Source organism: Peromyscus leucopus, chromosome 12 (assembly GCF_004664715.2).
Source record: "Peromyscus leucopus breed LL Stock chromosome 12, UCI_PerLeu_2.1, whole genome shotgun sequence".
Lineage (NCBI taxonomy): Eukaryota > Metazoa > Chordata > Mammalia > Rodentia > Cricetidae > Peromyscus > Peromyscus leucopus.
The window spans coordinates 55039364-55062914 of NC_051073.1; the positions used below are offsets into that span (position 1 = coordinate 55039364).

The window sequence follows — 23551 nt, forward strand, 5'->3', positions numbered from 1 at the left end:
AGAAATGCTGATTGCATGTGTGTGAAATTTTCAATCAAGAGAACAGGAATAGAGCCTAAGGCCATGCATGTCTCTTCAATTAGAGATCATATCAGCAGAAAAGCCCAGTGAGTGAACCAGAACTCTCCACTACAGTTCTAAATGTCTCATTCCATCCTCACAACAAATAATATAAAGGACACCATTGTCATTTTCATTTTTTTTTTCCTAGAGAAAGTAACTTGCTTAAGATTAAATAGTTTCAGCTTATTGGAGCTGGTTTGGAATATAAATGTTCTATCTTCAGGGTCTATGAGCTTTTAACCAATAACCAAACTACAGTCTAAACTATTTAATCAAGAATTTGATGTTCAAAAATTATAGCCCAAATGGGAAAATATACTTCAGATATTGTTCATAAAACCCCAACGACCTAAGATTATCACCTCAATTCTTATTTGATCGTGAGAAATGTGGCTGATTATATACAGTAAAAGAGTTTCATTTTCTCATTCTGGACAGACTCCCTGCCCAATGTTCAAAATAAATTAAAATATTATCTTCCATTTACTTGAAGTTATACAGTGTTTTCAGTCTCTCTCTATATATGAAAGAACTTTAATCCAGGGGCAGTCAGTCCCCTGGAGAACTTTGGGGGATGGAATGTTTTTCTCCTTAGATAATTAATCTAATTAGCTAATGGCAAGTCCAGCGCTACTCTTCTATTGTTCAAAATCACATGTGTCCTTTGTTGATTTCTCCAGGGCAGATGAGAGCAGAGTGTATTTGATCTTCACCTGATAATTCAGTTGTGGTCAGCGCTGGTCAGCTGCAAGCTCAGGCGGAGTGGAAGAATTGAACAGGTGGTCCATTGCTGCTGCTCAAGCCTTTTACCAGGAACAGCTTACACTGAGAAACAAGAACAAGGCTCCAACTGGCTACAAAGTGAGTTTCAAAGGAAATCTCATTATTTTCCAAAATGTATCTCAAGGACTAGAGAGCTATCTTGAGGAGACTAGAGAGAAGTTCACCTAATTATCTATTACATTGGATCATCCTCCCTCTCTTCTTTAATTTAAGCTCTTAAATTAATCTTTTGAAACGATGACAGTGTGAATATTTTTGATCAGAGACATAATCAGCCACAGAATTTTAACAGGCAAAGGTAAAGGATAAACTGTCATGGAGAAATCAATTTTATTATGAAACTTTCCAGCTGATGTACCATCCCATAGTGTCTAGTGGGTTACCATGAAAGGAATCTGAACACAATGATGGGGTCTGTCTGCAGTCAGGCCCTGCAGGAAGAGTTGATTTTCTCAGAAGCTATACACGAGGTCCAAATCCTTGAAGAAGGTTTGGAAAATAATGTAAACCAAGTGTGGTGGGTAGAGTAGTGGGGAGAAATTGGGGAGAAAAGATTATGGTTCTCCAACTAAAATGCTAAATCATCTGTGACTGGTAATAAAAAAAAAAAGCTTCAACATCCTTAGCAAGAATCCTTCCCTTCATCCTTTTTAAGAGGTTAGAGAAGTAAGATTATATAATTCCAAGCTAAATTTTGTGTACCTCATCTTTGATTAATTTTTTAAAGGTGTATTTATTTATTTTAAGTGTATGAGTACTCTATCTGCATGTGAGAAAAGAGCATCAGATCCCATTATAGATGGTTGTAAGCCACCCTGTGGTTGCTGGGAATTGAACTCAGGACTTCTGAAATAGCAGCCAGATGCTCTTAACCACTGAGCCATCTCTCCACCACTACCTTTGATGAATTGTTATAGCATGTGTTGGTTCACATTGCAAGGTTTTGAATGTGAAGAATTTTCTTGAATGTAGAGCATGTTTCAGATTTTTCTCAACGATTCTGGGGTTATACATTTTTTCCTATCTTAGAAACTGTTAGTGCAATGACACCCTTTCAGCTACTCAACCATCATATGAAGCAAAAAGTGACCTGTCTAGACTGCCCCACTAGGTGGTCCTATTGTAGATATAAATCCCTATAGTCTCCAACTGGGAGAGTGACCCAGACTAGCTCTCTGCTGTCTGATCAGTTCATGAAAGAAAAAGCTCTCACAGAGGGTACCTGCTGACCTGAGAGTCTCTAGCTTTAGAGGGCTTCAGAACTTCTCTGGGGGTCAGGAGAAAAATCGAAGGTAGGAAAAAAATTTCAAAAGTATATTGTGTATTCTTCATAAGTAGGGAAAGATCTAACCCAGACTGGAGAGTGCAGGTGTCTGCTTTCAGGTGCTAAGGTATAAGCCTCCAGATATGTTTCCACAATACAGTTCCAGAGCTTGATGGATGCTTGCAGTTCAGCTGTTGTACATGTAATACTGCAAGCCGACACTGCTTGCATGTATAAGCCTGCACATTTTCTGTATGTATTATTATAACAGAGATAGACGATGCAGAACTTGCAACAAAAATGTTAAGAAAGTCCTGGTAGGTGGAAACGGGAGTAGGTGCACACTAGGTTTGATTTTAGCTTCTGTGCTACAGATGATTGAAATACACACTGGCAAGCTGAAAAATAGTACAGGCATACATCAAACAGTCACGGCTATAATGTATATTTGCAATATCTCTCAGAGTTCTCTTATAGACAGCCTTAGCTCTTTCTATATCACATATGGAACAGTGAAATGAAGACCCTGGACTAGCTAGACTGTATCATCATTGGATCATTTTCAATTTCTACCCTCTAAAAAAATGGACTTCCATGTAGTACATTTTTTGAGTCTTCTGAGAAAAATTTTAAAAGCAACCACAGCCCACATCCAAAAGCAAACTTAGCTACACTCACAGGTCATAGGGGTAAGCAAAAACAAAGAGCCTTAGATGGTGAGGTGACGTGGTTGGAATGAAATGCTGCTGTTAATCAAGGCAAGACATGATAAAAGTATTTTGAGTGCTTGCATCTCTAATTGCTGGAGCCTCACTGGACTGCCCTTATGTAAAATGAGGAGATCAGCAATACCTGCCCAAATTATTGCAGAGTTATTATGATAATTGGAAAAGATGTGCAAACTGTTTCCAAATGTGAGTGTGCATAAAAGTAGCAATTCTATTTGGTTGCTCATGTACATGTGAACATATGTTCATTTGTCTTTTCTCTCAAAGTAAAAACTTGAAAAAAAAGGTCAGAATTCTAGGTCACTTGTGAAAAGTTGTAGCCATGTAAGAGAACTGTGCAAAATGAGGACATCAAGTGTTTTACACAGTTTGAGCAACCCTGTGACCACCCAAAGAATGCTTTCACTTTCCAGAACCATTAGTGACAAATTCAGAGTGTATAAAACCAAACAAACAACAAGACTCATTTTAATCAAAACATAAAAATGTCCCCCAGATTTCCCATTCATTTTTTTGTTAAATCATTTAATCCATACAATGTTAGCTGGTTAGTATTATTAGGCAAATTTGTTGCCAGGGGCATGGTGCATGGCTATACTGATGTATAACCTATAGGAGCAGGGCCTTCCCTAATCCAAAGACAGCATTATCATGATTGACGTCTTCCTTTTTCTTGAGGCTGTGGTAGATTTCTTAGAGAATTTCAACCATACCATGAGTCTAAATTGAATGTCACCTCCTTCATCAAATCTCCTAAATAAAAATTGGACTTCTGGTTTCTGGATTTCCTTGTAATTTTGTTGCTAACCCTTTCATGATGTTTAATTTAATCTAATCTTTTGTATTATCTTTAGGGGTGGCAACTGTGATGCTCTCTGTCTCTCTCTTTTTTTGGGAGGGGGTCTTAGTTTAACACATGGTAATTGATGAACAGTGTATGAATGCAAACATAAAAATACAAATGCCTGTTGGCTTTGATTGTTGTCATTACATAGATGCCAGAAGATGCTAATGTCCCCTCCTTAGGCCAAGCTAATTGCAGGACTTCAGCTCGCTCTCATTACTGTCCAGGAAAGACTGGACTAACAGTAGTTTAGTAAAGTGTGAATGTCGGCTCTTCCAGTCTTTGATGAAGTCTAAAAAGTCAAGTATTTGGATATCTGACTTCCTCATTTTGAGCTTCAGTCTCCTTTTCTTTTTCTCTTGCATTGCATGTTAGTTCTGTAGAGGTTTCTTTTGTGCTCTGCTGTACTTTTGTTACACGAGATAATCTTACTTCTATTGATTATCGAGGCCTCAGTACTGAGGGTCCTCCACCCTGGTTCTCATTACTGGAGTTTCACAGTCTGCCTCTCGGCTGGCCCAGATACAGTCCTGTGCCAGGGTCCTGTCCTCTCCTTTGTTGCCATGTGCCCATAACCACTAGTCTCCTAGGGTGAGTTTTGGGTGAACATGACCAGGACATAATTTTGTACATACTTGTGAGAGACAGAGGGAATAATTCACCAATGGTGTATGACTCTGTGTGTGTGTGACTCATAAGACAAACTAGACAGGTAAATATGCCCAAAATAGAGTAAAGCATAGTATGTGGGAATATTAAAGATGAGACTTCCTACAATATCTGCTAAATATTCATTTTAATTATATATGTAAACTTATTCGTTTTCACTTTTGGAAGGTGGAGAGTTATCTTATTTATCTAGATTTTACACATTCTGTTCATATCTATGTATAGAATCTTTGGGAGTACTTCAATCTATCCAGTTATGCTATGTGCCTCTCATCATGGTTTTAACATGCAAAATTCTCTTCTACAATTAAAGTCATTTAAAATTATGATTACCCCATTAAAAGCCTAATAAAACTAAATTCCACTGTCTACCTTTTTATTTGGCCCCAATCCTGACATTATTTCTATGTCCTGAGAAAACTCATTTTAGAAGACAGGGATAATTTGTAGAGGTAAGGAAATGCATGGCAATCACAGCATCACGGAAGGGTCACTTTCCCACACTTCATCTACCTGGAAATTCACAGCTGTGGAAATGACCCTTGTTGTGACATTTCTTTTCTTAAAAACTGAAATTTTTCTTTAGGAAAAGACAACGTGACGTTATTAAGCGAGTCAGTAGGCAAAGTGTCCTCATTTGTTTTATTTTCTAAACAAGCAGGCACATCCAACCCCACTTCTCTACCTCACCGTCTTTCTGTACACATCTTGTGGACAAAGGACCACAGCCCATCAGTGCAGATAGGGGGTCTCTGACACACTCCCTCTCAGGAACAAAGGTTCTGCAAAACTCCACTCAAATCCGGGAAATGTAAAATAGAATTGAGGTTTGGGGTTCTACCAGCAACCAACTACACAGGCTGCAGAAGGCTCTTCTCCCAGTATCTGAAAAATAAGGATAATTAGATTCTATAGTCTTCCCTCACTAGAATACCTGGAAATTAATGACCTAATATCCTCAATTTGCTTCACCCCTGTGGCACAAAGTGTGAGCAGAGTACTAAGAATAACTGTGTCCACTTTGTTTCTTAAGCTCCGACTTTCTTTATCTTCTTCCTTTTTTTTTTTCCATCTGTCCACAATGAAAAACTAGTTAATTCTCCTGACATGGAACAAAGTACTTCTGTCTGCCATGGTCTGATTCATGCCAGAGCCTATTTCAGTGAAAAGAAATTAAGCAGCAGCTCTAGCTCACAAGCAAACAGCGCTTCTTGCCCCTCATATTCATCTTCTTTTTATCATGGTTGTTACTGAAAAGATTAGAGAATTGTATCCCACTCGGCTTTTACGCAGCCATCATTTTCTCTGCATTGTCCTCCAAACCCATTTTCTTAGAGGCCATGGCTGCAAAATTAGCCTAGGCAAGTCAGTGGTAGGGCACACACGTCTCAGATCCAGGGGGCATCAGTGGGACATGGCAGGCTTAAATACTGCCTCGCGAGGTCACATGTACACTTAGATAGCATCCAAGTACATATAAGGTATGGCGGCCAAACATGCTGAGAGGCATCATAAAATGGGCTAGCTCGGTGCCAGCCTTGTGGCAACACTTCTAGCATTTATCATTTCAGATGTAGAGGTTCTATTAAATAGATGCTGTTAAGTTCAATAAAGAACAGTAAAAGCTGTGACAGGGATGCATCAGGTTTTTAATATTTATTTGTTTTTTATGTGTATGAATATATTGCCTGAATGTATTTATGCACATCAAGTGCATATCTGGTGCTCTCAGAGGCCAGAGATGGAACTGGAGATAAAAGGTCATTTTAAGCTGCCATGTGGAACCTAGGCCCTCTACAAGAAAAAATACTCTTGAACACTAGACCATCTCTCCACTGTCATGAAGCATTTTTCTTAATGTAAATGGATGTCTCAAAACTGGAATTGGGACCAATACCTGTAATCTCTATGATCAGAAGCAAAAAAAAACAGGAAGGTTGTAAATTTGAGTTCAACATGAGTTTCATAGCAATCAAGGACAGACTGACTACAAAGTAAGATTTTTTTTTTTTTTTTTCAGAAAACCCGTCAGGGCTGGAGATACAACTCCATGGTAGAATGCTTGTTGGGCATGTGTAAAGCCCTGGCTTAGCTCACTTAACACCACAGTACAAAGTGAAAAACAGAAAAAGAGTGCCGCATGTATGTATTTTAGGTGCCAACTGAGTCCTGTGATAGAGATAATTGTATTTTGCAATTATCAATAGGCGAGTTGAATTTTTTTTTAATAAAACTGCTTGGCTGGGTTAATATTTTTAAAGCAATGTTGGCAAAACTGGCCATTGGTAGAAAATGCCAGTTACCATCCAGGTTATGAGTGTTAGGGAAATGTTCAAGCAATCATTTCCTGGGTGTGAGGAAATAACAACTGGATTGAGAATGAGAGCTTTTTCTGAAAGTAGCAAAACTGCAAATTAACTAAGTTAAATCAGTAAATAACTGCAATCCTCACTGTTACCATATCTTATTAATGTTGCTATCTTATTTCCTGTGGATTTCAATGAGTTCCATGGAATCTAAGCTATGATCAATGTGCCTAAGAAATGACATAACTTTAAAAAATTGCTCTTATATTTTAAGTGCATGGATGTTGTTGCCTGCATTCATGAGTGTGCATCACAGGCATGCCCTCTACCCAGAGAGGCCAGAAGAGGGCATCCGATCCCTTGGAACTGTGGTTACAGATAGTTGTGAGCTACTGCATAATTTCTGGAAATCTAATCAGGTTCTCTGGAAAAGCAGCCAATGATCTTAACTGCTAAGCCATCCTTCCAGCACTGTCATAACTTTTTTTTAAGTATTTATTTTATTTTTGATTTTTTCTCCTGTCTTTTCCTCTCTCCAGTCCTCTCATATACTCCTTTGATCTGTTTTCAAATTCATGGTCTCTTTTTTCATTATATATGCATATATATGTATGCTTGTATGTATGTATATATATACATGTATATATTTCTAATATATAGCCTTCTTGGTATGTAAAATATTTATGCTGTGTTTGTTTTCAGAGCTTACCATTTGGTATTAAATAACCAATGAAGTACTCTTCCCTGGGGAAGACTATTTTTCCCACTTCCAGCCTTTCTTAGTTGCCTGCAGTATTTTATGTAGGGTTGAGGTCTCCTGGTCTTTACCCCATCCACTTTGTAAGGTCTACTGTTATTCTTATTCAGTTCATGTTTAGGCAGTTATGTTGGTGAAATTTTATGGGATCAGCTTCTGATGTAAGATACATCTTACAAAAAACTCCTCGATCCTTTGATTCTTTCATTCTTTATGCCATTCTTCTGCAATGTTCCCTGAGCCTTAGGGACATTGCTTTGTAGATTTATCTGTTTGTACTGGGCTCTACAATTCTTCATTTTGATTGTTTTTTCTTTTCTTTTCTTTTTTTTTTTTTATAATGGTCTCCATGTATTGGAAAGATAAGATTTCTTGATGAGGGGTGAGGACTACATTTTTCTTTGACTGTCAGAAAAGATATTTAGAATGTAGTTAGGGATGATGCTGGTTTAGTAAAGTGGTGATTGTAGGTTCTTCTCCTAGATCTATGACTTCACTAGCCATGTGTAGTAGGATACATTTCCAGTACTAGGCATAGTTTCTTCCCTGTTGAGCAAGTCTAAAGCCAGTTAGAAAGCCATTGATTATTGCCAAGCTATGCATGTCATTACTCCATTTTTAGGGTTAATGTACTATGCTGGGTGTTGTCATGGTTCATCAATGTCATAGCTGGGTAAGAGAAACTACCCAAATGTTAGAGATTTCTGTTGTTTATTTCTCTTGGTTGGTCCTACCATTGCTTTTTTGGAAAAAAAAATGATGTTGTGAATGCTGCCTTTGTCAGAGATTAGGCAGATCTGTGTCTTGCAGAAGTGGTATTTGATCAAGAAACTCCTTAATGTTGTCTTATTTATTTGTATAATTGATTTGTAAGGCAACAGTGGGCTCATCTGAATCATGGCATAAGATATTCTCACTGGCTCTCTTGGCATCAAGCACTATGAAGGTACATCCCTGGCAGAGACTGTGCACACAGGTCTCTATCACAGTCTAGAAATTAAATTTAAGAATTTCACAATGTCCCATTTTTTTAGAAAGGTTTCTGCTGGTAAATCTATCAGCCCATCTGGAAAAAACAAATTATGGTATTTTATTTTGATTTGTTTTTTTTATTATTGTTTGCTGCTAGAAATTAATTCAAATCTCCTCCAAAAAATGTTTAAGACTAACCTTTTGGGATGTCCTTGAAACTCTATTTTTAGAGAAACACTAATTGTAGTCTTCAGGGTTGCCAGTAATACATTTTTCCAGAGGGATTAAATACATACAAAAATGTCAGAGTTATAAAGAATCTCCCAACTCTGGTTTTTAAGACTGGATTTAGAGGCTGGGTATTCATTTCAAGCCCTCTGGCCATTGAAAAATTTACATAAAGTCTTTCAACACTAATACCTCAGACACAAAATTCATGAATTGTTTCAATGCTGAAGACCTCCCAAATACTGCAACAAATGAAGGCACAGTATTTCTCATGCACTATATGTCTACTAAATGTAATTAATGCCTTCCTAGAACTTTCAAAACTGGTTGAACCTCTGAAAGACTTCTCAAATGTAGACTTTGTTTAGTAAAATCAGTTGTGTTAACAAATACCATTGGCATTAACTGTACAGTACTTCACATGTACAGGATTTATCTTAGGAAATGGATAACTATTCTCCTACTTCTTGGAGTTAGGTAAGTCATTTCAGCCCTTTGGGTACCAGTTGTTTTTTTTTTTTTTATTTCAACAAAAGATAATTACTGTTGGGAGGTGGGAATGGGGGGTGGGCTGGGGGGAAGGGGAGGGGGCCAGAGGGGGGAGAACAAGGGAATCTGTGCCTGATATGTAGAACTGAATTGTATTGTAAAATAAAATAAAATAAAAAAAGATAATTACAGTGATATCCAATTTCCTTTAAATTCTAAGTTTTTTTTTCTTATAAATGTTTCCATCGTGTAGGGAATTGTGAGTTCTAATTTAATTTTTCAAGTATTGTGTTTTTCTTGAATTGGTGTTTGGTTATTTTTAAATATTATGGGTTTTTTTGTTTTTTGGTTTTTTTTTTTTTTGTTTTGTTTTGTTTTTTGGTTTTTTTTGTTTTCCTTCTCCCATCCCATTTTTGGTGAGCATCTCTGGGCTGGTGGTCCTGGGTTCCATAAGAACCTGAGCAAACAATAATGAGCAAACCTGTAAGCAGCACCCTTCCATGGCCTCTGCATCAGCTACTGCGTACAGGTTCTTGTCCTGTTTGAGCTCATTCCCTGATTTTCTTTGGTTATGGATTATGGTGTGAAAGGGTAAGCCAAATAAAACCTTTCTTCTCAAACTTGCTTTTGATCACAGTGTTTCAACCCAGCAATGGTAAACCCTAAGTAAGACAAGGGTCTTGGTTTACATACAGGTGTCTTTTATGTGCTCATTATGCATTTCAAAAAAAAAGTGAAGCTAAGAAAAATCACCCCAAGAAACCAGATGGCTGTACACTTGTGTACACTTCTTGCTGGGCATTCTTAGGGCACTATATAAAGATACAGTGTGATTTGCTCAGACATCCTCCAACTCCCAATTTCCGCCTAGGATCATAGAATTATTTTATATACAGATTTAGGAATTATCTACTCCCAAAAATTAAATTTGCCTGGAATAATTGGCTTGTGTCTAATGCCCATTTAGACTCCACATAATGGCCAGTCCACAGAAAGAAGATAAAAAATAAAACAAGACTTGAGGCAGATTGGTTGAAAAGGATGGCACAGGGTTAAGTTGGCAGTAAGAGAGAGTGCACTTCTCCTGACTTCTGATGTCCAAGGAACAAGGGAAATTATATGGGTCAGACTCTGGGGCACATATTACAGCACATGTTCATAGTAGACAAAATGAGAATCAGTGATACAAAAAAATGTCAAGATATAGAATAGTTATCTAGACCATAAAACAATGTGCTCCACAGATGAGTATATGTTAAGCATGTATGTATTGAGCTCCTGCTATATGCAAAATTCTATCCCAATTATGTCAGTCTCAAACACAGAATCAGACAGTTGAGTATCCCAGGGTCTCAGCTAGATTTGACTTAGCTTTTGGCTGTGTTGTGCATTAAATTAATATACATATTTCTACATGCGCCTGGACCTTCATATAGCAGGGTTTATAGGAAAGTATCTTCACCATAGATACTAGTTTGGAGATATAGTAAGTATAAGGGAGCTTTTGACAACAAAAAATGCTGTCTTTGTTGTACATACAAATAATTTAATGTAGGTTGCATCAAATTGTTGACTTGCTTGGAGTTAGTATTTTCAGAACCTTGTACTATTACCAGTTTTATGTGGTCAGGTTTGAAATCATATACATACACTTAACATTATGTGGACTGAGAAGGTTGTATTTATATATTTAGAAAGGTATATCTGTGACATATACACACACACAATTAAATAGGAAGAGATCAGGAACTTGAGAGAAAAAACACTTTGGAGGACTTTGGAGGAAAAGAGGAAGGTAGAAATGATGTGATTATGTTTTAGTTTTAGTTTTAGACAATAAATTTTTTGAGGAAAATAGTTTGACTCTTCACGCAATACTCTATACTATCCTTTGAACTATGTATACTGTTTTAAATTTACATTTTCACTTTGATAAACTTGTCTTCATTGTGTCTTCATTGTGATCAGCATCATTCTATACAAATTACACAGTAAATGATTGAGAGATAAGGATTTTGTTCGTACTCATTCCATCAGCAATAGTGTCTGAATTCTACACATGTAGATTTTATGTTTGTGTATGAATTCATTATTTCTACCAAATCCAATTTTGTGGGTCATTTTTACAGATAGAGATTTTGTCAAGAGTATTTTATTTTTCCATTGATTTTCTAGTCAATACCAAATGCTATTGTGTGGTTTCAGCTTCTTTGTTATATTTGTTCCAGGGGTTTCTCTATGCTTAATTTTCCTTGAGTCAATTTCTGCAGTTCATATTGCTCTTATGAGATACTATTCTTGAATTAGTTTTCTACTATAACAAACTTTACTAGGTTTAATTCTATTTAAGATTATTTCTATGTTTCTTTTTCTGAGTAAGTTCTTGCATTTCTTAAGTACACCAACCTGTGTTTATGGTGTAGCATGTAAAGATTGAGGTAGAATATGGAGTCAAACACCCTCAGGACCAAAGCAATAGGGCAACATGTTTTCTTTCCAGCCATGAATACATGAAGTGGATTAGTTGAGGGTAATAATTGTGCAGGTGTTTATTAATCTGTAGTCTAATAACGGTGGGTTGAGAAGTATCTGGGAATCAAGACAATTCTTTCTTTTTTTATTTCCTAGCTTCTGAAAGTTGGGTTTATTGGAGAGAAGTTATTCTGTGATTTCTAAGTCAGCTGTAGCTTTCTCAGAGACTTCTGAGATCTGGCCAGTTAAGACTGGTATACATTCTAAAAGATCATCTACGCTATCTTTTCCCCAGTATAATCAAACTCAGGGAGAGTCATATTATGATAAAATACCAGGGTCAACAATGGAAGTTTGAGACTTAGAAAACTAAGGAACACAACACACTAATACACTAAGACAGCAAATTGAGTACAGGGCCACTTCTGCTTTATTCTGAAACATCAGTACATGAGAGGTAAAGAAGAGACATTTTAAAATATAAAGAATGAAAAAGAAAGTGAGACCAAATGAGCAGAATAAAATGACCTAAGGAAGAAGAGATGGAAAGGCGTGATATAAATACAATTGTGAACTCTGAATTCTAAACTCAGTGACAAGCTAAGAGATGCCATATTTGCCTAGGAGCAATAGCTCTCTACTTCAAGGATTCAGTTCCTTTCCTGATTATGTTATGTAACACACTCTTCTTTATCTTTTCCCCAATCAATGGCTGACTTATTCTCTGGGAATGATAAAACCCACATATATTAAGAAAATGATCAGTAGGTACAAGTTCTTCCTTCTGTGAGATGTGTATGCATACTTCAGGACAAGTGTGTGTGTGTGTGTGTGTGTGTGTGTGTGTGTGTGTGTGTGTGTTTTAAGTGACCTCATGAGGATATTAAGCATGGACATACATTGTGATGACTGTGGATGTGCTTAAATACCCAAACATAGACATGTTGGCATAAAGGCATAGCCTGCCAAAAGCAAGCACATGTTGCCATGCATCCTGCTATGTTCAGCCTTCTTTCTGAAAGACGCCATTTATTTCAGACACAAATCGACAACCAACCCACGCAGACCTGCTGTTGCTGTGATACTAACACTGTAAATTATTTACTTCATTTGAGTGAATTTGTCTCAGAAATGAAGAAGGAGGGGGAATGCATACAAATACAAATATTCCCATATGTTAGGGAGCTAGTGGTGAACCATTGTCCATCTTCAAACACAATCTGCAAAAGATAAAGAGCTGTGCAGTGAGGCATTAAAAAGTTACTGAGCCTACTTTCAGTACCAACAGCGTTCTGCCTGCTCAGCCTGAAGATTTCAGAGGCAGTGCTCATAGTGTTCATCAGATGCTTCTCTGAATTCCACTGAAAACCAGAAAGTTTTCTCAGGATAGCATTTTCTGGAAGTGTATTATGCTAGCCATTATTCGCTCACACCTGTCTTTCCCAAAATTTCCACTGCATGTACAATGTAACATAATGGTCAGTAACTTTGTCCCCAGACACTCTTGTTTATTGTTACTAGCTGGTACAATACCTTCACATCAATATCTATGACAGTCCAATCTGATTTGGAATCTAGATAGAACATCCATTCTCTGCTCCCTGCTCCCATTCTTTCAGAAACAGTATTCATTATCAGCATTAGTAGTGACAGAAAACAGAAATTCCCTATAGTAAAGGTATATTGTGATTGCAATGAGAAGCAGATTTATTCTTCGTATATGAGGTCTCTAATTACAGATCCCAATTTCAGTGTTTGTCAGTGTTACTCAGAGTGTCCATTACCCTAGGGTGACACTGTTTTGAGCCATGCAGAGTTGTTATTCCTGCTTATACTGACCGTTTCCAGGAAAGTACAATATATGAACAATTTTCTCTATCACAGTCATAATCTATTGCCCCAAGTGGTACCTCCTAGAAAAGAGAACAAATTGGATGTGAACCTGTGACCTTTTTAGGATGTCAAAGATGGACACATGTGCTAGCTGCAGGTACATGTGGATAATAGGTCTACTTAGTAAATATGTGATAAACAAGTGGGATAATTTTGCCAAGGCTCAATTTCTTCAACTAGTAAATGGAGTGGATGGATTAGTTCTCTGAGATGAGATGATAAAGATGGGCATTTCAGTCCTAAATAGAATATCTTTATCAGTCCTGCCATCAGCACCAAATCTCAAGCAGCATCATGGAAGAGAAGGCAAGGTGAATGTAAGAACTGGAGGATAAGGAGACATGCTGTGGAATACAGTCTTCTGTTCCCATGGTGATTGCACTCATCAACTTGCAGCAGTAGTAGTTGCCTGCTCAAGACCTGCACAAAATCAATCCAGCCAAAGCTTCAGCATAGATAGGCAATGTAGGCCCTATCCCTTACTGATGAACTACTGGCAGCTGAAAGTTGCTAAGGAGGAAGAAGAATTTCTTTTAGAATGTGTGGTCACTGGTAGATTTCCTATGCTAGTAGATTCACTCCATACACACATTTGTGTGTGTGTGTGTGTGTGTGTGTGTCTGTGTGTGTGTGTGTGTGTGTGTCACAGCATTTATTGCATAGTGTTTTTTTAAAAATGGAGACATGGATTATTGATGTACCATTGTTTGGGGAAAATTGGAAGGAGTTGGAGCTCCAACAATAAAATATTAGTGCATTTTTTAATTAAAAAACACCAAAATATTAGTCCAGCCATATAAATACACACGCGCGCACACACACGCACACATACGCATACGCACACGCACATGCACATGCACACACGCACACGCACATGCACACACATGCACACACATGCACATACACACACACCACATGGGGGGGCAGCAGACAGACAGACAGACAGACGGACATACAGACAGATATGAGGTACATGCATTTTGATAATTGATTTGCTGATAGATCCCTTTAGGTTGAGCAGTCATTGCATACTTACTGTATCTTGAAGGAAGGTAAGGGAAATGTCAAAATAATTACAATTTCAAGCCATTTTTTCCCTACGCCCAGGGAAGAATAATAAAAACAAAAGGACATATTCAAAGGGCTTGCCCTCTTTCTTCTTTCCTCCCCGGACAGAAATGTCTGAGTCTCCAGGGAAAAGAGCTCTCACTAACCAAGTTGCCATGAGCCATTGTATCTGCCCAGTAACATACAGAAGTTTCCCTTTTGAATATGACCTCTCATCAGAAGCTGTGCCAAGCCGCTGGCATCTCCCTGGCAGAAACTGTCTCACTCGCTCCATTTTCATCCTTCAATGTCAAGTTCATTTTAAGAGTCAACCTTCCAAGACTCTTCCAAGGGACACTTGTCCCCATCCACTAGGCACTGCCTTTGTGAAATGTTGTGCTTCTTTTTTTCAAACAAGGGATCTTCTTCGTGCTTCCCTAGAGATATGACACCTTTGAAGTTGACCCAAGACAGAGGCCCAAATTCAAAGTTACATAAAACTTCTCTTTATCCACTGCTACCCTTCTGGCTCCTTGAGTTTTAACAAAGAGGATGAGAATATGACAGAGATGAAAGAGGACCACCCGTTAAGGAGTCAGGGAAAAAAAAAAAAACATATGTTGTAAAGCCACCGTGAAGTGTGAGGACAAGGGATTACTGACCAACTTCAAAGCTGAGGTATCACCATTAGGACTATATCATTTACGGCAGAATTAAGAATTTCAATAGGTTGCTCCATCACACAAGTACTTCTAGATCTATAAGTGGGACACACTGATATAGGTAAATACATGCAAGGTTTTTATAGCTTGCATGGAAGATGGTCAAAGAAATTTGGGGGAAAATGAAAGGTGTCCACAAAACAAGTATTTCTATGAATAAATCAGGTAATTTTGGAACTATTCATGTCTTACTAGGCAGTCCACCAGCTAGCAGTTACTAACAGTTTAGCACAGGAGAACTCAGACATGGATTTGTTTAAGATAATTAAGCTCTAAAGCATCATACATTAACATACTGTACTAGCACTATGTTAATGGCCAACATAACATAAGACTGTGGTATTTTCTTCTTCTTGATTTAAAGCACCAACAGAAGAGAATTTTGGTATAACTATACTCATATCTTGGGAGGGAGGGTCCTCTAAGAAAATAATTTCAATATTAGGAATATAACTCTGGTACTCTCTTTTCCCATTAATAGGCACAGACTCATGGAAATGAAGGGCTTCTGCTTTACTATCTTGACAATAAGGCCATCCCTGGTTGAGTTATTGATGACAATCACACTTGGCTGTTTGAATCCTTTCTTTGGACACAGACCTCATTAAACCTTACTATAGCTACATTGGCAGAGCTACCCACTGGCAAGAGAAGATTGACAAGCCTGAATTAATAGATTTGTAATGGCAAGCTGGAGATGGGAAGAAAATTTTAATTTTTTTCAATGTTTTTGTCATTGGAATGACATTTTGAAAACGACAATTTTGGATTATAAAAATAGAATAACACTAATTAAATTTTGAAGAACAAAGAGATACAACAAACTTCTACCAGAATCATACTATCTCATTTCATTCTAATCTTTTTTCAGAACTGGATGTGCATGTGTGATTGTATGTTTAAAAAGAATTATACAAATTATACTCAAAACACAGGCATTTACAAGATGATATTTTATTTTTAAAAGCAAGTTATTGATTTTTCTTCCTTTTATCTATTTATCAGTTGTATATATGTGTGCTTATTTTTGGTGGCATGGATCAATGTTAAGCTTCTTAGATTCATTACAGAAACTTGTAGATGGGTAGATATCAAATAGCTATAGATATAAGAAGTATATTTATATGTACATGCTGAAAATCTTGACATGAACTCGCTGAAACTAGATTGTTATAAAAGCCCAACTTTCCTTGGGGCCCAGGAGCTTCCTGATTAGATTACTGACCAAATTCTAGAATGGATTCTGATCTATAATTCACACCCCTGTCATTTATCATCTCTCATTTAGAGGATGCTAAGAGAAGCAATGCCTTTTACATTAAAAACTAGTTTTACTGTAGCCAAATGATACATCAGAAAGAATAAAAGCTTTTTTGGGTGGTTGCCATATACTATTCTGCACACAAAATGTTTCATAGATAATAGTCAGATGTGTATGTGTGTGTGTGCATGTGCACATGTGTGGGTACATCTTTGTATTTTTATGACAAGAAAAAATAAGTTTATATTTTTACAATATATAAATTCTAATTATTTTTAAATAATTTTTAAAATTAAAACATCTTTGGACTACTGTTTTTTATCAGCAGTGAGTTCAGCAAAAAGAAAATGCTTTATATGTGAGGAACCCTGATTCCCGTCCTGATTTTCCACCACTTGCTGTCTGTTATTTTGTTGTTGTTGTTGATGCTGTTGTTTGTTTGTTTGCTTGGGAAAGGAAGACTATTCTTGCATAATGTGGAAGATTCCTTCTTGGCTTAACTTTCTTTGCTTTTCTGACAGCTTGATTTTATCTTCCTCTGGATTGTTTAAAGCATGGTTTTTGGCAATCATTAGATTACATTGCTTTTCTTTATCTGGAATCATCACATCTGAACTCAGGCTCTCTTGTTGACCTCCAGGTTGCTATATTTTAAGGGTAGCTGAAAACAGTCATATCCATGTTCACTTGCAGCCAAGCTGGTGGAGCATAACTGTAAGTTGTATTTTCCCCCTGCCTTTCTCAAACCATGGACATTTTAAAATAGCAATGTAAACATGAGTTAGAATCAACATTCATTCATTCAGTACATTTTTCTGGCACTTATCATAAGCCAAGTCTTTCTGAAGGCACTAGGAATCCAATAGCTATAATATAAGCAAGGTTTCCCTTCTATGTCATTCAGAATCTGAGAGAGCATATATCACTCAAGTCACATGGGGAGCAAAAAATATACAGCCAGGTGCCAGCAAAGGCAAGTATAACTTGCTGTGAAAATCTACAAATATTGTTCATTCAACCTGTTCAGACAAGTAAAAATGCCTCTCCCTGAAATTAATGCTAAACCCAAGATTACATGGTGTCTTAGAGTAAAGAACAAAAAAGAAATGTTCCGGAATCTAGGTAGAAGACACATAATAGGCAAATGTCCTGCAACAGCATCAGTGAAATCAAGGACATTGAACTAAAAAGAGTGAAGGTATAGGGAATCTTGAAATGGAGGAGTTTGGATATTCTGATAGTGGGTGGCTGTGCAAGGTCCTTTTTCCCACTTAAGAAGAAGCAACATCTGTATTCTGGAAGCAAAGGAAAATTATGGATAGAATCACATTAGCATGATTTGATTTACTTATCAATCACTTTTCAGTTGAGAAGGAAAAGAGATAAGGTAAATTTGTCTACAGCAAGACTGGAGAATTAAGTAGCAGCATAATGACTTTATTGTTATTCCTGATTCTGTTTTGAACTGATAACCTAACTTTCCTTGAGTGACTCATTTCTGTAGCTCCTATCATGGGACAAGGGGAATGTTACCTAGGGGACAATAGAGAGCTCTTGTCCTGTTGTTTACTTCTGAATTATTTATGTTATTAAAATGGATTTAGATATGTGAGAGATAGTCTCAGGTCCCTCAGGACTCACTGAGCACAGACCTGGAGATGATGCTCAGTACAACTGTGTGTTTCCTGGGAACAATTCATGGATAAGGCTGCCAGGTACTTGCCACTATGTCCAGCATAATGGATGGAAAACTTGTAAATTATTATAGTAATTCTTCATGGGTTCTTGTAATGGTTCCATATTTTCTCACATTTTTTTTTCAATTAAAGGCACACACCTTTATTCCTGGAAAATGGCATGCTTTTCATGAGAAATTACTATTCCTGCAAAAAGCCACCCACATAATGATTAAAAAAACTAAATCCTCAGCATCTTGAGCATCAGAAAGCATCAATGCTGTCCATTGTAAAGTGCCTCACAATCCCATTGTTCTTGTACAGTATAAGAAAATTTACAGATTTTCTCTGATTCTTGCCTTCCTCTTTTCCTGCCACTGTGTTGACTGCAGTTCAGTGAAAGCCAAGCTGGTATTTATCTCTTTTGTCTCCTCAGTACCTGCTTATTCATCCTAATACCAACAGAAGCATTAAATGGGTATTATTACTCATTGCTAGAATTCGGATACTAAGTCAGTTGTAGCTGAAAGTTTTTCTGTGTTCCACCTGGTCCACAACATGGTCAGGACAAATCTCTCTCACCAGGCAGTCCTACAGCAACTCAGACCCAAATAAACACACACAGTCTAATACTATTCTTAAACTATGGCTATGGCAGACTTCTTATTATCTACTTTTTCTATCTTAAATGAATCCATTTCTATAAATCTATACTTTGCCATGTGGCTGGTGGCTTACTGGTACTTTACATCTTGCTTGTCATGCTGCAGCTGGGCAGCATTTCCTCTGCTCTCTTTTCTTCTCCCCTGTCTCTCCTGAGCTAATGGCCAAGCAGTTTTAATTAATATAAGCCTCTGTGTGTTTACTTGGGTGTGAGCAACTGCGGACTGGGCGAGACACAGAAAAACTTTCAGCTACAGTTAGTGAACTAAGTAGTCCTACACCAGGGACTAGACAAAATATGGGTTTACTTATCAAGATTGAAGCATGGTAGCATAATCCTATGGACAGAGTTTCATCTCACCCTAGGAAATACACACAGTGGGACTACAATTCAGTTCCCTGCATAAAAGAAAACTCAGATACCTAGTAAATATCCAAGAAGTCTAGTTCTTTTCTCTATAACTAAGCTCATGTGCTGACTTGTCAAGGTTGGCCATGGTAGGTTGAAGAAATTGGTTTGTGGACAAGAAATAACAGTGAGGGAGGAAAAGATGAAGCAGAAAAGGGTAATACGTTGTTGACTCCTGATATATATGTAACTATCCACTTTGGCCAATAATAAGAGTTTAATCTTTCATGTGTTTCCTTGAGAACAGATAGCTCCCATCTGAGATGAACTAAAATAAACTATATGATAATGAGTAAGATAGGTGGGAATTAGAATAAACTTAGGAGGCTCCAGTAATTGTAATTTCCATCAAAATATATTACTACCATCAACAACAACAAAATAGGGAGAGCACATAAAGAATTGATTGCTCAGTGCAAAGACACATTTCCTTTCTCTTTTGGAAAAACAGAACACAAATGAGCATATGAGGACAAATAGCAATGTTAGGCTAAGGCTGTGGGAGGTTGGCACCTTTATTTCAGTTATTTCTGCAAATAAGGTTAAATGGATTGTGTTGATGACAGGTAGCCTAAATATTACATCCATCACCTATTTTTCCTATTATTTTCCTCCTTTCTGAAATTTTATTAAAATGAGAATAAACGGTTAGCTACTGTGTTCATTAGTTTTCAGGGGCTGGCTTAAGAAACAGATTGCTGGTGCCATAAACATAGAGCTATGAATTCTGTCATGCAGGCTCTGATGTGGCATGTCAATTCTCAGGGAATGGCTTATCCTAAATAGTGTTTGCTGTTATTCATAAATACATAATGACAGTCATCCTTAAGCAAACTTCATCCAAATCACTCCATCCTGTGCTAGTAATGACTGTACACCCAGTAAAGAGCTGAGAGGCAGCTGCTCAGGGGTGTTTATAATACTGGACATTATTCAAATACGTGCTAACCTTCTGCAGCAAAAGGCTGTTCTTAGGAACAGGAAGGACCACTGTGGATTTCTAAATTTCCAAAGCTAACTGAGAATATGCAGCAATGGGATCAGGCAATGGAACAAGCAGTGAGAAGGGAACATGTTAAATAAGCATCATTGCTTTCTCTCAGGTTAGTAAGAGAGCTAAGCCATACACACATTATTTAAAAGATGCCCTTTGATTTACCCCACAAGTTAAAGGTAAATACATGGGAATAAATATCACATTTGAGAGAAAAGATTGAATATTGATATCACAATGTTTATCTATGAAATTAGCAAACTTACAAATTCAAGTTTCAAAGTAATCCTAGGTTTAATATGGAATAAAAAACATATAGGAAAGTCAGGATAATTTTGGGAAAATACTAATAAAAGTATGAATTAGTAAATATGAAAACATGCTCAGCATTTTTTTAGGTTTTCAAGACAGGGCTTCTCTGTGTAGCCTTGGCTGTCCTGGAACTCACTCTGTAGACCAGGCTTGTCTCATACTCACAAAGATCCATCTGCCTCTGCCTCTGCCTCTGCCTCCCAAGTGTTAGGATTAAAAGCATGCATCACTACTGTCTGGCTCACCAATATTTTTAAAATGTTTTCTATTATAGCAGATCATTGGGACAACAGTGCAAATCTTATGAAGATGTAAATACCTGAGGGTATTTAGCATATGATAAAAGGGAGAGATTGATGAAAATGTATTGTTGGGACATATGTTAATTTTTAAAAAGATAAAGCCCAAAATATTGATACATTTTTATATCTAAATCACAAGGTTCAAGTAGAAATAATAATTACTAACTGTGAAAACTTTTGTGAATATAAGGATCAAAGGGGAATATATGTGTTATTTTTCTTAAATGTCTGGAGTGGAAAATTCAAAACAAGAATATTTAATAAAATTATACAAAAGTATAACATGCTCAGACATCTCAGATTACCATAAAGGAAACTGACAGATAGATGATCCCCAGGAGTACTAATTCTAGACTGTGATAGTCTAATGAGTATTAAATTAGTATCAAAATAATTTTATGGATACAATTTTAAAACCATTCAATAGGGAAATGAGAAAACTTGAACACTTTAAAGAACAGCAAAACACACAATTCTCAATTACAGTAAGACAATTGTTCAATCTCACACATAACTAAAGAAATTTAACCTAAATTGATGTTTTTCCCATCAGAATTATGGAAATCTAAAATGCTCATATTATATAATATTGAAGAAAATACAGTTAAACAAATATAGTCTTGCTAGAATTTTAAGTAGATGATTTTTGTGTGAAGTCTTTGGCAATATCTATAAAACTGTAAGATATATGTATCCTTTAACTTAATAATTCTTCTAAAATTGTGTTCTATAGCTGTATCTACCCCTTTATAAAAATCTGTGCTTAAAGTAAGAGTAAAATATACTACATTTGAATATATATTATATCCTATATATACTATATGTTGAATATATATTACAACAAATTATATATTCCCAAAAGAAACTCCACAAACAATTAAATCTGTAAAAAGAAATTGATTAAGTTCCAACTCAGTGAATAGAAAGGAATGTTTTAAAAAATGCGGGAGGACCTTAATACTTGCTTCCGACTATGCTATGGCTCATTATCCTCCATATAAATTGAACTGCAAAGCCTATATCCCAGGGTTATCAAGAAAAATGAAATAGTGTGAGGAATGGAAAGAGTATAACATGATGTTTGCTTCATGGTGAGCATTTAGAAGGTTCCTGTATTCTGCCTTCACAATCATCTATTGAAATGTTGTCATTTAATGCCAGGCTTGCTCGAGTCTTTTATTTAGATACCTAACACTTGGATAAATTAACTATAAATATGCCTATTGGTGTGATCTTGACTCTGTCCCCTTGATGTGTTTGGCAACTACCCAGCTCTCATTCTGCACACTGACCACGTCACTTTCACAGCTGTCCAGTGTAAATACACATACTAAGTGCCCAGCAAATGCTGTTTCCACAGCTTTCTGACAGGTGGAGAGATGCAGAACTTGCAGGACACAGTATTTATAACCAGTTTCCTACAACTGAATAAGTAGTTAACCAACCATCCAGGGGCGAAACTAAGAGGCTGATAAGAACTTATGGCAACAGTTTCTGCGGGTCGATTTCAGAATCCACCTTCTTCTTATGTGTTTGGCCATACCTTTTGGAGAGACATTTTATGGCTACATGACATAATTCCCGTTTCTGTGTTTGGCCTGCTGTACAAATGGAGGCAATCTGCAGGGGAAAAGCTGCTTGCTTGCTCAAGCTTGGTAAACATAAGACCAGGAGATACATCATCTGTGCTGGGAGAGCTATAGTAAAATAATTAGGAAATACTAACAGTATAAAAATAATATTATTTGGGGAACTTTAAAAAAACTGAATAAAGAAGCAAAATTAAAAAAAAATCATTGAATTATGCCTATGAATAATTGAATTCATATTCAGTCTATTTGAGTAACCACATAAACTTTTTATTGTAGAAAAAGTTGAAGGTGAATTTTAAAGGAGCTGTTGCTAGTTCTAAATTATCATGTCAAGGAGGTAAATAGAACCACAATATTGATATTTGAAACAAAATCTCTACTTTCCTGCTGCTGTTTTTGCTTGATGGCTGTTTATCCCTCCGCTGGCAACTCCAAAACTACTACAGAACAGAGCAAGGGCCCTGTGTTGTTAGAAGAATATGCACTACACTTGCAGTTTTCAGACTCTGAGGAAGGTGAGGTGAACCCAAACTACCTTGCTGAAAGAAGGCTTGTAGCTGTTATTACAAATGATCAAAGCAGGCAATTCTGAGTTGCCTTGTGTCAGTTCTTTACTACAACTAAGATTATCTATAAAATAACAGGACTGGGGAAAGTAAGTTCGGCTATGTTATAATTCTTTTATTGCCGAAATTTCATCAGTGCTCAAAAACTGGGAACACTTTGTGACATCGGTTTCTCAGTGTGGATACTCTGTCTTTATCACCAAACAACTCCAACAAATTCGTCATTGTGATATAGATAGTACAGAATAAGGAAGGGTGGTGCAGAGGGAAGAGCTGGGCTTTGCAGAGGAAGCTATGGGCTCAGTGCCAAATCTACTTCTCCATACCATCATTCTAACCATTCTCCCTCATGTGAGTCCCTCCCTCTGTGTCCTTTAGCATCAGTTTTGTCCTCTGTAAAATGGGGACAATGGTCTCCAAGCCTTGAGATGGTGGCTCTAGGAGGCTATACATACTGAATGCAATTTATCATTGAGGAGTAGTTAACAGAAATAAACACAACAATAATTGAGGAAGGGAGAAATTCATAGTTTATGGAT

The 23551-nt window shown here is 37.0% G+C and overlaps 1 protein-coding gene across 1 annotated transcript in view; it reads right to left on the reverse strand.

The window, feature by feature from the left end:
* Positions 1-23551, reverse strand: part of LOC114701477 (limbic system associated membrane protein) — a 2116569-nt gene that overhangs the window by 1027906 nt on the left and 1065112 nt on the right. The gene's annotated exons all lie outside the window — the stretch shown is intronic.